This window comes from Lactuca sativa, chromosome 4 (assembly GCF_002870075.4).
Source record: "Lactuca sativa cultivar Salinas chromosome 4, Lsat_Salinas_v11, whole genome shotgun sequence".
NCBI lineage: Eukaryota > Viridiplantae > Streptophyta > Magnoliopsida > Asterales > Asteraceae > Lactuca > Lactuca sativa.
In genome coordinates this window covers 34,458,777-34,474,375 of record NC_056626.2, presented here as the reverse complement: position 1 = coordinate 34,474,375, position 15,599 = coordinate 34,458,777, and positions in this window count along the sequence as shown.

Below are 15,599 nucleotides of genomic sequence, written 5' to 3'. Positions count from 1 at the left end.
ATTTACTAAATTAAACTTTTAATTAATTAAATTAAAAGTGTAAAATACACCCTATACTATATATAACATTAAAAGTCTAATATTATATATGTATGAGTAAACAGTCAGTCTTACCGTTAGTAGGCCTCATTCACGAAGTTGGTCTATAAGGGGTGTTTAAGGAAGTTGCCTATAAAATGGCGATTGAATGGGTATACACTCTTACCCATCGCACGCTTGACTAGTGGAGGGTCGTTAGCCGAACGGGTAGGATAGGACAGAAACATTACATTATAAGTATAATGAAATACAAAGTAACTAAATGCTTATACAAATTCCCAAATCATAGTTACTTTAGGCAAAATGTGAAATTCTATGTTAACCCATAGAACTACACTTCGTACCCTTGTCAAACGTTAGTGGAGCGTGTGTGGTTAACCGGCACACTAATTTGGGGATGACATTGGTGGCGAAGGGTGGCTCGATGCTTATCATAGATCAATGGAGTGTGTGTGGCTAACCGGCACATTGATTAGGTGATAGTAGCATTGGGTGCACCACGTGATTCGTATGGTTATTCACACCTTGTTTGTGATCCTCGGCATCCCAGTCACAAATAGTAGGGCATAATCGAGATTAAACATGCCATTGAAAAGTTCAATTAATCTCAAAAGATCTAGGAGTTTCAATTCATTTAAAACTTAAACTTCATTTTCGTTTTTCATGGTGGAAATTGGTAAATCTTCATTTACCTAACTTCAAATATTCTGCAACTAGATTACGACATCCCTCTTCTAGGTTGTAGAGTATTGTGTTGGATCCTAGCTTGATGTTTCATTTGGGTGTTACATCAAGAATTCTAATCAACATAACTTGAATTTTCTCCCGTTTTGTAGATGTCTGAATCTTACAATGGTCTTCCAAAATCCTTTGGAACAAGCTTTCCAAATGAAGATGACGTTCCGAGATACGATCAAGGAAATGAGAGTCATGCTTCACTTCCTCCACCTCCTCCAATTGTTCTCCCTGACCCACAAGTTCAAAGGCTTGAAAAGTTCAAGCTCACTCAAGCCCTTTTGGCAAGTAAACACGAAGATGGGAAACCTGTGTGTGCACACGTCTTAGAGATGAAGTCATGCATTGATAGGTTAAAGATGTTGGGTGTCAAGATTTCAAGTGAGTTGGTTGTTGACTGGGTTCTTCAGTCACTTCCGGAATCATATAGTGAGTTCGTTAGAGAGTACTATATGATGGACCATGACGTGACCCTTATTGATCTCACCTATTTGCTTATAGCTGCTGAATCAGCAATGATTTGGCATGCTAGTCAAGCAAATTTTTCTGGTGAATCAAGTTCCCAAACTTCAATGGACACCGGCAACATCGGAAGTCCAGAAAGAACTAAGTCTGTGATTATCCGATGTGCTGTGCCAGAGGAGTCCATTTGCTTTTATTGCCAAGAGAAGGGGCATTGGAGACGAAGTTGCCCTAACTACCTGAGAGATCTAAGAGATGGGAGAGTCAAGACGTATGGCTCTACTTCAGGTAAAATCTATTATCTAACTCTTTTGAGTTCTTATTCTAGATTCTTAATACATGATGTGATAAGATTACATTTTGATGTTTTGTAGGATCGAAGAAAAGAGAGGAAGCTTGAGGGAAGAAGTGAGCTGAATCTAATCATGAAGAAATGGATTTCGATCTCATTACTTGAAGAATGGATTCTTGAGCTACTACTTGGAGTTAGAATAGATTGTTAAGAAATATGTAATAACATAGTTTTTTCAATTGAATTTCATTGTAAGGACAAATTTTTTCCGCAATAAAATGAATTTTGATTTTATCTTATTTATTTATCCTTGCGATGGCATGTATGAAAAAAATTGATGTTTGAATGTTTCTATTATTAGCAACAATGGATTTGATTCTTAATTATGTTATTTGTGGAAATGTCAAAAGTTTACCAAATAGGGAGAGTTTCTCATCGCCCTAGTTTCAATTGGACAGAAACTTGGAATCATGCAACGTGTATTGTATGATGAATGAAAAACTTTCACATTTGGGAAATTTAGACTAATACTTTGACAAAGTGTCAATTGAAGGACTAGGAGATCGAGTACACTCGGTCGTACGTTGATCAAGTCTACCACAAGAGTGACAAAGATATTCGTCATGATTTACCAAAGTTTAGTAAATATGGTTATACTTATAAGATTGAGTATAATTCTAAGTTAACTGAAATAGTTTCAATCAATAGCAAAACGAATAAGAAGAATCAAGAAGACAGAAAGATAAAAGTCTCTCCATTCTAAGAAGAAGGGAGAGTATCTTTTATTGTGTTTTATGATAAGTCTTAATGATTAAGAACCATGTCTCAATTGATCCTCTAAGTGAGTCTTAGTGCATTTGCATGTCTAAGAAGAGGAACAAGAATTGTATAAATGGTTAAGTCAGGAAGTCAATCATACTTCGTTCCAATATCAAGTCTTAGAGTCAAGATTGTGACATTGAGTGAAAAGTCTTAAGTAGGTTTATAACACTCATCAAATGTGGAATTTGGAAAAAATTTCTTATTCTTGCACATTTGAAATTGGTAAGTTGTATTGTCTTGGATAAGACAAAGACCAACTAGGACCAATTATGTGAAGTGTTTTGTCTTGATAAGAACTACACTAACTCTTGAATATTTGTTTTGTCAAGAAATGTTTCTTGACAAGAGAATCTTATATTTCAAGGAGTCACTGGGAGTCTTAATGGTCTTGAAAGGTTTCAAGAACAAACCAAGAATAAACCTTATCGATCATCACTAGCACACGACTTGGGGTTTACAACCTATCGTGTTGACATTATTTTGTTTCTTTGCCATTCCAATTGAGTTAATTGTGAATGTGAGTTCTATGAGTTCTCATTTGAATGCATACTAGCGCCTTAGTCGATGGAAAGTACATTGATATGTAAGGACAAGTTACTAAACTACTTGGAAGACATGGTGGACACTCGTGTTACCATAAGGCAAGAAATCAAGATTAAGAAAGTTCCGTCCATATGAGTTTGGATTTGTCGCAAACCTTGGTTTTAGCAAATTCACATGGATAGGAACTCATACACCATAAAATCTAAGTGTCATAAGATTCCCTCCTTCATGAAAATGACTGTGAGGAAATGCTTTCACTTAGAGAGATCTTAAGAAGATAGCAATTGTGAAAATTGTATTCTCAAATTCGATTATGGTTACAGCATCCCTTTCTATAGTTTGAATTGTGAGATTTGGCAGTTAGTTTCAACATTTGGAACTTAGTAACATAAGTTCTGAATTGTTTGAACACACATATGAGCTATGTAAGGCAAAGGTGTATAAGTTTAAGAAGCTTAGATAAAGGCTTATCGAAGCATCTGGTATTAGAAATATGAATTTCAGAAAATCAATAGGCATTGTTTTCTAGAAGTTCATTTGTTTTCTAAATACATGTCAAAGCTAGTGGGAGCATAAGTGTTATTCTTATACGATAATCATGATAGTGGGAGCATAAGTGTTATGCTTGTATGATTATTATGGCGAGTATTGCAAGTTAGCAATATTAATTATAGAAAAACAAAGATTCCATTTGCAAAGTTGCATGGGTTGAAAAGTTGTTTTGCTATAATTAAGGGAGAGGATATTATATTTCGTTTCAAAATCTAAAGCTTAGATTGAGAAATTTTAATATTTTCAGTCAAAGGATACATTGTGTGTTCTCAAATTTCGATTATGATTACGGCGTCCCTCTTCATAGTTCGAATTGTGAGAACACGACACATAAAATAGTATGGCAAAAGATTGGTAAAGTATCATATCTTTATGTAAGACATTATGCATCGTGTCCCATACGCTTCAGGTATAGGATCGATTGCAAATGCTATAATATTTTACCATTCTAAAATTTTTCAAATGTCTAGCGCATTAACAGGAAAAAAGGACTAGAATCAGTTTTGACTAAAATAATTAAACAACTATCAAAGGACGATCCAAAGTTCGCCGAGGATTGGTCGCTTGTGAGTAGTTGGAAGTATGGTATTGGATGGACCATATTGACTTTATTATGAATAGATAAGATTCTATTAAGAATGAGTTGTCATATGGCAGATGAGGAAATGTTTCCATATTGGGAGTTGGATATTGAGAATCTATGTCTAGATTAGAAACTTTTATGCAAGAAGGATGTTCAAAGGAATGTACTTTGAATGTGAGACTTCACGTCTATGGAATTGTCTTGTAACAATTTCTAATAAAGTACATTGTAATTTCATTGGCCAAGTCTTGGTGACTTTTGTGCTATGATTTTGCAAAAGGATCGTTGCATAAAATGTTAGAATCTAGCATATTCTAGTAGTGGCAAGAATCTTGTGTTCTTACACTAACAGTTAGAATTAAGGAATTGTGAAATGAGCATCATTGGTAAAGTTTTCAGTTGATCTATTTCACAAAGCATAGACCATAGGAAACAAGGTGTGCATGCTTAGAGCATGGGACAATCGTTGTTGTAATTCAAGTAATGAGTTGAATATCTGAAACATTAAACGATAAATAATGAGTAATCAATATGGTGGATAAATAGAAGTGTTTTATTTACTCTCACAAGTTTGGGGCCATATAAGATTAAGTATTATTATTATGTTTCAGTTTGCATGTTTTGACTTCCAGAATAACTAGGTTATTCGAACATCCACAGTCGGTCATATGTTAGAAGTAAGTATGAAGGAAGACTGTCATGAAGAGTCTGTAGATTGTCTGAAAGGTTTAGACATAACACAAGTTTGCTGCAGAGTTCATGAGTGCTTTGATAAGATTAGAGTATTGGATTAAACCCATGCTCACTTGGATCACTTCATGTTTTATCACAAGTGATTAGTGAGACAATAATATTATAAATTCTTAAAACCGAGACGTGTGAGTTGTTATTTGTTGGTCGGTTGCACATTGATGATAAGTAAACGCACTAGTAACTTGGTGTAATAAAACTTATTGTTGTGTGTGATTCGATCAGTAAATGAAAGTGAGCATATGATTCGAAGTTTATCCATTCATTTTACTCAAAGTGGGATAAAAGCGATATATGTGGGCCTCTCGATGATTTAGTGATGACACCCAAGCGCTTGGCCAAGTCGGGGCTAAGTTGATGTGTTCAATTGTAGTCTGTTATCAGTCGTCATAAATCGGAAGTCGGGAAATAGTATAGAGAGAATGATTGAAATTCATGTCTTTTGTCTATACGATATCTTGAGAATGGAGGAATATATAATCCCTTGTCTAGAGGACACGCTATCTGATAGAATCAAAGTTGACAGCGGCTTTTGAAAGCTACGATTGTTGATCAGGTTCTAACATCATACGGAAAATAGTTATTAGACTTATCCAAGTAGGAGACTGTTGGATTAGTGTCTAAGTCCATAACTATTTTGGTATGTACTTGACCCGATTAGGAGCATGGTCCTTTTGGGTTTCCTTCACCGTGGCAATATGTAGGATGAATTAAGGAGAGAATGGTTTAAATATGATTTATTAATATATTATGAGAATAATATATTAAAGGAGAAATCATATTGTTTAATTAATATTAGTCAAGAATTAATTAAGAATTAATTTTGTGACTAAAAGAGATTAAATAAATTTAGGGGACTGGACTGCAATTATTGGATAATTGAGTTATTGGGCTAAGGAATGCTAAAGGAACAAGGGGTGAACGAAATTATGATGGGAGCCCGTCATATTTTCATCCATGGCCTTATCCAGAAGGTTCCATGGGCTGCTTAGAGTTTAAGTTGTCCATTAGGGTTTTGACTGAAACCCTAGCAGCCCACACAAGTATATAAAGGACTCCTTAGGCCCCAAAAACGTGGACAACTAATTCTCTAGGGTTTCTAGTCGTTTTGGGCAGCCTCCTTTCTTCTCCTCTTCATCCAAGTTGCATAAGGTGTTTGTGACTCCATTAGAGGTGCAGCACTTGAGGCACTAATCTTTCTAAAGCCAATCCAAGCAAGGAATTGATTGTTATTGCTATATATAACAATCAAAGGTAATTCTCTAAACCCTAATTCAGTTTATTATATGATAGATCTAGGGTTTATTAGTCTTGGATTCATTGCATGTACAATAGAGAAACCTAGATCCAAGCATTAGGGTTTGTATGAGCATATAGGATTGTTCTTATGCATAAAACCCATCACCATTTTCATCCAATTGGAGAATGAGATGATTGAGGAACTAGTTCCCATGTGTCATTTTGCATGAAGGCATTGAATTCTTGATCTATAGTGTGACACCTTTGTAGATATTTGAGAGCTTAAGTATAAGCAATGTTGCAGAAATCGACATTGGCGGCCGATTAATCGGCGATTGATGACTTGGCAGCCTTGAACCGATTACGATTAGAGTGTTTGGCGGAAATTGATCAAAATTTGTCAAACTCGGGCTTGGCAGTCATAGGCGGAAAATATTTAAAAATTCAAAATTTTTAATTTTCAAATATTACATCAAAACTTTAAATTTTCAAAATTTTAAGTTTTCAAATTTTAAAATATTATACTAAAATTTTCAAATACTTATATTTTTAGGAAATATGAATTTTTAAATAATTTTATTAATAAATTAGGGTCCCCGAAGTTAATAAGACTTCCTTATGAATAGTTCCATGTAAAAAGGCAGTATTCACATCTAGTTGTCGGAGTGGCCAATGGTGAGAAAGGGCTATGGAAAGGACTATGTAAATAGTAACTGGCTTGGGGACATGGATGAAGGTTTCAAAGTAGTCCTTACCATATTGTTGAAGAATTCCTTCAGCAAACAAGAGGGTTTTGTATTTTGAAATGGAACCATCTAGGTTGCGTTTGATTCGAAAGATCCATTTTCATCCAATTGGAGAATAATAAGATTTAGGAACTAGTTCCCATGTATCATTTTGGATTAAGGCATTGAATTCTTGATCTATAGTGTGACACCTTTTGTAGATATTTGAGAGCTTAAGTATAAGAATTGTTGCAGAAATCGGCGATTAATCACTTGGCGGCCTTGAACCGATTACGATTAGAGTGTTTAACGGAAATTGGTCAGAATTTGTCAAACTCGGGTTTGGCGGTCATAGGCGGAAAAGATTTAAAATTCAAAATTTTTAATTTTCAAATATTACACCAAAAATTTAAATTTTCAAATTTTTAAGTTTTCAAATATAAAAATATTATATTTAAATTTTCAAATTTTCAAATTTTTAAAATTTTAAATTTTCAAATACTTATCTTTTTAGGAAATATTAATTTTTTAAATAATTTTATTAATAAATTAGGGTCCCCTATTAATCCCTGATTAATCCTCGCCTAGTATGATTAATCGCTTATCATCAGTCGATCGTCAAGCTACTGCCGAACGTTTTTTTACAACCTTGAGTATAAGTATTAAGTTCATCAATAGATGGAAATGGGTGTAGTGTGGCTGAATTGAAAAAGGAAAGGATAAACAACTTTGAATTTTGTTTGCGAATGCGAGGTTGAGTATGTTGTAGAGGAGAGGGAGTAGGGTTGTTATAACGAGTTGAGACAACAAAGAAGGGTGAGCTGGGTGAGGAGTGAAACGACCCAAAAATTTCGTTTTTCAACATAACCAAAAACCGTGATTTGAGTGTCATATCATGAAACCATACATAATGCATCTCAAAGTAATAATAAACCACGGTACGGAAAACTGTATTATATCCATGACATATAAAAATCAGGAACTAAATCAACTCCCAGGATGAAAGCTAAAACTGTGGTGTGTGCAATGCCATCAACCCGAGCTCCTCCCTCTGCTAGTGGAGGTACCTGAAACCAAAACTGAAACTGTAAGCACGAAGCTTAGTGAGCTCCCCCAAATTACCACATACCATACAATAATATATATATATATATATATATATATATATATATATATATATATATATATATATCAAGCACATACTGGGGCCTTGCCCCCCCTCCATCGGACCGAAGTCCGAAGCTGACTGACCGGGACCTTGTCCCCTACATCGGACCGCAATCCGAAGCTCTCATCAGACCGAGTCCGAAGCTGACATCAAACCGGAGTCCGAAGCTGACCGGGACCTTGTCCCCTACATCGAACCTGAGTCCGAAGCTGACATCGAACCGGAGTCCGAAGCTGACCGGGACCTTGTCCCCTACGTCGAACCTGAGTCCGAAGCTGACATCGAACCAGAGTCCGAAGCTAACTGATCATAACATAACGTATCACTTAGCATGAACACACATAATCCTGTCTGAGCCACGAAGGCTTCAAACATGCTAACTATTGCGTCGGATAAAAATCTGGATACTACTGCTAGCTAAACGGGCCGACATTGTGGCCTTAGACCCACTCCTACTGAAAAGGAACTCACCTCATGAATTGGCTGCTGAGTGAATAGCTCTAAGGGCTAACTGCTGCTGCTCCGGTATCTCCCCGGCTACAAGTCCATAAACATACTCAATCAAATACTAAACACTGCACTGGGTAAAATGACTCTTTTACCCCAGGTCAAAGTCAACTCTCAGACAAAGTCAACTCTCGGTCAAAGTCAACCCATAGTTGACCTGACTCGCCGGGTTGGGCCGCCAACTCGCCGAGTCCCTATCCTCACTCCTCGACTCAACTCGCTGCTACTCGTCGAGTATGGCATCGACTCGACGAGTACTCTCCCGATCCAAGAACTCAGACAATCTTCATCCGACTCGCCGAGTCCCTATGAACAACTCGACGAGTTGTTCTTGAGCTTAAGAAGATTGCCTTGGACTCGCCGAGTTGTATGAACAACTCGCCGAGTCCCTCCATCACTGAGTCTACTCTCAACTCGCTGAGTCCACTCTCTAACTCACTGGATCCACTCGACACTGATAAAAATGATGGAATCGGGAACTCGCGACCCAACTCGCCGAGTCGTTCTTCCCGACTCGCCGAGTTGCCGCCATGCAACTGATTTTTACTCGATTTTGTTTGAATCCAACACATACAATTGATAGATCTGAGTCCAATAAGCTGATTTACCACGTAAAGTTTCCAACTTTACGTGTACAACCTCATGAATAAGGGAAATAAGGCTAAAAGATGCACAAAATGGGTAGATCTATGGTTATTATGCAAAGTAACTCCAAAAAGGCAGTAGATCTGGGCTCTACAACGCCCCATCATTCAGATCTAAAGATATTTCGACTTATTAAGGCATTCATGCAAACATAAGGCTTGGAACAAGCATCAACTAGCTCTTAGGAGAGCCCTAATGGAAGTTTAAAGCATACAACAAGAGGGGAACTCCGAAAATACCTCAAATAACTCAGATTTGCCCTTGGATCTTCGCACTACCACTCTTCTCCTTGCTTCTTTCTTCTTCTCCTTCTTCACACCTTCACAAAATGGCACCAAAAACACTTATAAGCTCTCAAGGGTGGATTAGGGTTTTCTCACAGTGTTCTCAGGGTGAGGGAGGCGAGAATGGGGCTATAAGGTGACTTAAATAGTGGGCAACCCGGGGATTTAGGGTTTCACCCAGTCGGATGGACTCGCCGAGTCAGGGATATGGACTCGCCGAGTCCCCGGCTCACACGTGCTCGAAGTCGCGACCCTACTCGGCGAGTCAGGCTATGAACTCGCCGAGTCCCTCTTGCAAAACTACAAAATAAATACCAAGGAATTACCATACCGGACACGGGTCGTTACAATTCTCCCCCACTTATCTCAGACTTCGTCCTCGAAGTCTGCTACGGCTGAATCTGCAAATAACTCTGGGTAGTGCTCCCTCATCTCCTCCTCAGCCTCCCACGTCCACTCAGACCCTTTCCGGTGCTGCCACTGCACCTTTACCAACTGAATTTCCTTGTTCCTCAAGGTCTTGGTCTTCCGGTCCAGAATTGCGACCGGTCTCTCAATATAATTCAGGCTGCTATCAACCTGAATATCCTCTAGGGGAACGACTGCTGACTCATCCACCAGACACTTTCTCAACTGAGACACATGGAAAGTGTTGTGGATCTGGCTAAGCTCCACAGGAAGATCTAACCGATAAGCAACCCGACCCACCCGGGCCAAAACCCTGAAAGGACCAATAAATCTGGGGCCCAGCTTGCCCCTCTTTCGGAACCTGATGACACCCTTCCAAGGTGAGACTTTCAGAAGGACCATATCCCCCACCTGGAACTCCAAGTCCGAACGCCTCCTATCGGCGTAGCTCTTCTGCCGACTCTGAGCAGTCTGTAGTCTACTACGGACCTGCTGGATCAACTCAGTCGTCTTGAGCACCACCTCCGTGCTCCCGATGACCCGCTGACCGACCTCGCCCCAACAAATCGGGGTCCTACACTTCCTCCCATACAGCATCTCAAAGGGAGGTCGGTCAATGCTCGCATGATAACTGTTGTTATACGAGAATTCCGCTAACGGAAGGTACGTATCCCAACTGCCACCGAAATCTAGGACACATGCCCTAAGCATATCCTCGAGAGTCTGAATCGTCCTCTCGCTCTGCCCGTCTGTCTGAGGGTGGAAAGCGGTGCTGAAATGGAGACGAGTACCCATCTCGTCGTGGAACCGCTTCCAGAACCTGGATGTGAAACGGACATCACGGTCTGACACCACCGATACCGGCACTCCATGACGTGCCACAATCTCACGCACATAGATATCGGCTAACTTCTCCGCTAATATACTCTCCTGGATCGGGATAAAATGAGCACTCTTCGTCAACCGATCCACTACTACCCATATCGAATCCACTCCACGTGCGGTCCGGGGAAGCTTGGTGACAAAATCCATGGTAATGTCCTCCCATTTCCACACGGGAATGTCTAACGGCTGCATCCTGCCGTGAGGCCTCTGGTGCTCCGTCTTGACCTTCCGGCAGGTCAGGCATCTCTCGACGTACCAGGCGACGTCCCGCTTCATGCAGGGCCAACAATAATCAGGTCGAAGGTCTCGGTACATCTTCGTCGCCCCTGGGTGGATAGAAAACCGAGACTTATGAGCCTCATCCATCAACACTTGCCGTACTCCACCCCAGTACGGTACCCACACTCTCCCGTGAAGCGTCAGCAAACCACGACTATCATAATCAAACGAGGCTACTCGGCCCACGATCCTCTCACACTTCTGTCTCTCCTCCTTGAGACCCTCTACCTGAGCCTCCTTGATCCGCTCCAACAACGGAGTGATCACCGTCATCCTCAAACATAGATCCCTGATAGGGGCCGCCGACACCTTGCGGCTCAGGGCATCGGCCACCACATTGGCCTTCCCTGGATGGTATAGGATCTCACAGTCGTAATCCTTTAGCACATCCAACCACCTCCTCTGCCTCATATTCAGACTCGGCTGATCCATAAGATACCTCAAACTCTTGTGATCCGTGTAAATAGTACAACGGACCCCATAAAGGTAATGCCTCCAAATCTTGAGGGCAAACACAACTGCCCCCAGCTCCAAATCATGGGTAGGATAATTAGCCTCGTGAGGCTTCAACTGTCTCGAGGCATAAGCTATCACATGGCCTCGCTGCATCAGAACTGCTCCCAAACCTGTGATCGAGGCATCACAATAGACTACAAAGTCCTCTACTCCCTCTGGCAAGGTAAGGATCGGAGCCTCGCACAATCTCTGCCTGAGGGTCTCGAACGCTGACTGCTGCTCCGGACCCCAACGAAATACCACTGACTTCTTGGTCAGTCGGGTGAGCGGCACTGCTATCTTGGAGAAATCCTGAATAAATCTCCGATAATACCCTGCCAACCCTAGGAAGCTCCGAATCTCAGATGGAGACTTCGGGACCTCCCACTGCATCACGGCCTCTATCTTGGCCGGATCTACCAGAATACCCTTCTAGTTGACGAGGTGACCAAGGAACTGCACCTCGCGCAACCAGAACTCACATTTGGAGAACTTTGCGAAAAGTCTCTCCCTCCTCAAAACCTCCAGCACCTCCCGCAAGTGCTCCTCGTGCTGCTCCTGCGTCTTGGAATATACCAAGATGTCATCTATGAACACTATCACTGACCGATCCAGCATCGGCCTACACACGCGGTTCATGAGATCCATGAACGCGGCTGGAGCATTGGTGAGCCCAAACGGCATCACCACAAACTCGTAATGACCATACCTGGTCCTGAAAGCAGTCTTCGGTACATCCTCATCTCTAACCCGCATCTGATGATATCCGAAGCGTAGATCGATCTTGGAGAACCAAGACGCTCCCTGAAGCTGATCAAACAAATCATCTATCCTCGGGAGTGGGTAACGGTTCTTCACCGTTACCTTATTCAACTCCCGATAATCAATACACATACGATGCGACCCATCCTTCTTCCTCACAAACAGGATCGGCGCTCCCCAAGGCGAACTGCTCGGCCGAATGAAACCCTTGTCTAACAGCTCCTGCAGCTGTGTAGACAACTCCTGCATCTCAGGGGGAGCTAGTCGATACGGTGCCTTGGCTATCGGAGCCGCACCAGGGATGAGGTCGATCCTGAACTCAACCTGTCTCTCAGGAGGTACCCCCGGCAAATCCTCAGGAAACACATCCGGGTAGTCTCGAACAATAGGAACATCATCAACTGTCGACTTGCCCTTCTCTTGGGCATCCAAAACGTAAGCTACAAAACCGGCGCAACCCTGCTGGACATAGCGCCTCGCCCTTGCGGCGGAACAAAAGATCGGTCCTCGCTGTGGCCTCTCGCCCTGAATCACCAACTCTCCCCCACTGGGAGTGCGAACCCTCACTAGCTGAAGCTCACAATCAATCACCGCCCCATTGGGACTTAGCCAATCCATACCCACAATAACCTTATTCCCTCGCAGGGGAATAGGTACCAGATCCACTGAAAACTGCTCATCAAATAACTGAAGAGAACACCCTCTATGCACTCTGCCGACCCTCACGGTCCTATCATCTGCTATCTCAACCTCTAATGGACAATCCAGCTCCCCTGGAGCTCTACTGAATCTCTAGCTAAGCGCAAGCGATACAAATGATCGGGTAGCCCCCGAATCGAATAATACCAAAGCAGAAATGCCGTTCACAGAGAACGACCCTGAATAAAACATACAATCATAAGCAACATTTAATCAATAATAATAATAAAGAGATAAAGGGAAGATACATACCCGTCACCACATCAGGAGTCGCTCGCGCCTCCTCTGCTGTCATCTGAAACGCCCTACTCTTCGCCACTGGCGCATCAGCTCGGCCCGGCCGGCCATCGGTAATCCTCAAAGTAGCAGGGGCAGGTGCAGCCACCTTCCCTGCTGCAGCTAAACCCGGACACTGGGACCTTTTATGTCCCCTCTGATTACACTGGAAGCAAATCAGATCTGATGCTGCAACGGCAGTAGCAGGAGCCGTATAATCCCTACTCAAATGTCCAATCCGACCGCACTTGAAGCAGCCGGAACTCCCTGCCTTGCACGCTCCCTCGTGCATCTTCCCACACCTACCACATCGACCGTGGCTCGACTGTCCCTTGGACCTGTGATCTGAAACCCTGGGCTTTTTGCCCGAACCGCCTGAACCCGAAACCGCCTCCGGTTTCCTCTTCTTCTCCATCTCAAGATCAATCTCCCTCTCTCGAGCTCTAGCAATCATATCTTCCAGCGTTTTACAGCTGGACCGACTCACAAACTGGCGGATATCGCTCCGCAACATCTCATGATAACGGGCCTTCTTCATTTCCTCATCAGCTACATACTGAGGAACGAGAAGAGCCCTCTCCCTGAACTTGGCGGTGATCTCCGCCACTGTCTCTGTAGTCTGGGTGAGGTCCTGAAACTCCCTAGCTAGCTGTTGCACCTCAATGACCGGTGCGAACTCCGCCCTGAACCTGGTAGAGAAATCAGCCCAGGTCATGGCGTCCAATGCTGCATCATCCCCTCGGGACATCTGCTAGTGCGGAAAGCGTTGGCCACATCCGCCAACCATCTGCTACTCGCTATGGGGTCCAATTGTAACGACCCGTGTCCGGTATGGTAATTCCTTGGTATTTATTTTGTAGTTTTGCAAGAGGGACTCGGCGAGTTCATAGCCTGACTCGCCGAGTAGGGTCGCGACTTCGAGCACGTGTGAGCCGGGGACTCGGCGAGTCCATATCCCTGACTCGGCGAGTCCATCCGACTGGGTGAAACCCTAAATCCCCGGGTTGCCCACTATTTAAGTCACCTTATAGCCCCATTCTCGCCTCCCTCACCCTGAGAACACTGTGAGAAAACCCTAATCCACCCTTGAGAGCTTATAAGTGTTTTTGGTGCCATTTTGTGAAGGTGTGAAGAAGGAGAAGAAGAAAGAAGCAAGGAGAAGAGTGGTAGTGCGAAGATCCAAGGGCAAATCTGAGTTATTTGAGGTATTTTCGGAGTTCCCCTCTTGTTGTATGCTTTAAACTTCCATTAGGGCTCTCCTAAGAGCTAGTTGATGCTTGTTCCAAGCCTTATGTTTGCATGAATGCCTTAATAAGTCGAAATATCTTTAGATCTGAATGATGGGGCGTTGTAGAGCCCAGATCTACTGCCTTTTTGGAGTTACTTTGCATAATAACCATAGATCTACCCATTTTGTGCATCTTTTAGCCTTATTTCCCTTATTCATGAGGTTGTACACGTAAAGTTGGAAACTTTACGTGGTAAATCAGCTTATTGGACTCAGATCTGTCAATTGTATGTGTTGGATTCAAACAAAATCGAATAAAAATCAGTTGCATGGCGGCAACTCGGCGAGTCGGGAAGAACGACTCGGCGAGTTGGGTCGCGAGTTCCCGATTCCATCATTTTTATCAGTGTCGAGTGGATCCAGTGAGTTAGAGAGTGGACTCAGCGAGTTGAGAGTAGACTCAGTGATGGAGGGACTCGGCGAGTTGTTCATACAACTCGGCGAGTCCAAGGCAATCTTCTTAAGCTCAAGAACAACTCGTCGAGTTGTTCATAGGGACTCGGCGAGTCGGATGAAGATTGTCTGAGTTCTTGGATCGGGAGAGTACTCGTCGAGTCGATGCCATACTCGACGAGTAGCAGCGAGTTGAGTCGAGGAGTGAGGATAGGGACTCGGCGAGTTGGCGGCCCAACTCGGCGAGTCAGGTCAACTATGGGTTGACTTTGACCGAGAGTTGACTTTGTCTGAGAGTTGACTTTGACCTGGGGTAAAAGAGTCATTTTACCCAGTGCAGTGTTTAGTATTTGATTGAGTATGTTTATGGACTTGTAGCCGGGGAGATACCGGAGCAGCAGTAGTTAGCCCTCAGAGCTATTCACTCAGCAGCCAATTCACGAGGTGAGTTCCTTTTCAGTAGGAGTGGGTCTAAGGCCATAATGCCGGCCCGTTTAGCTAGCAGTAGTATCCAGATTTTTATCCGACGCAGTAGTTAGCATGTTTGAAGCCTTCGTGGCTCAGACAGGATTATGTGTGTTCATGCTAAGTGATACGTTATGTTATGATCAGTTAGCTTCGGACTCCGGTTCGATGTCAGCTTCGGACTCAGGTTCGACGTAGGGGACAAGGTCCCGGTCAGCTTCGGACTCCGGTTCGATGTCAGCTTCGGACTCAGGTTCGATGTAGGGGACAAGGTCCCGGTCAGCTTCGGACTCCGGTTCGATG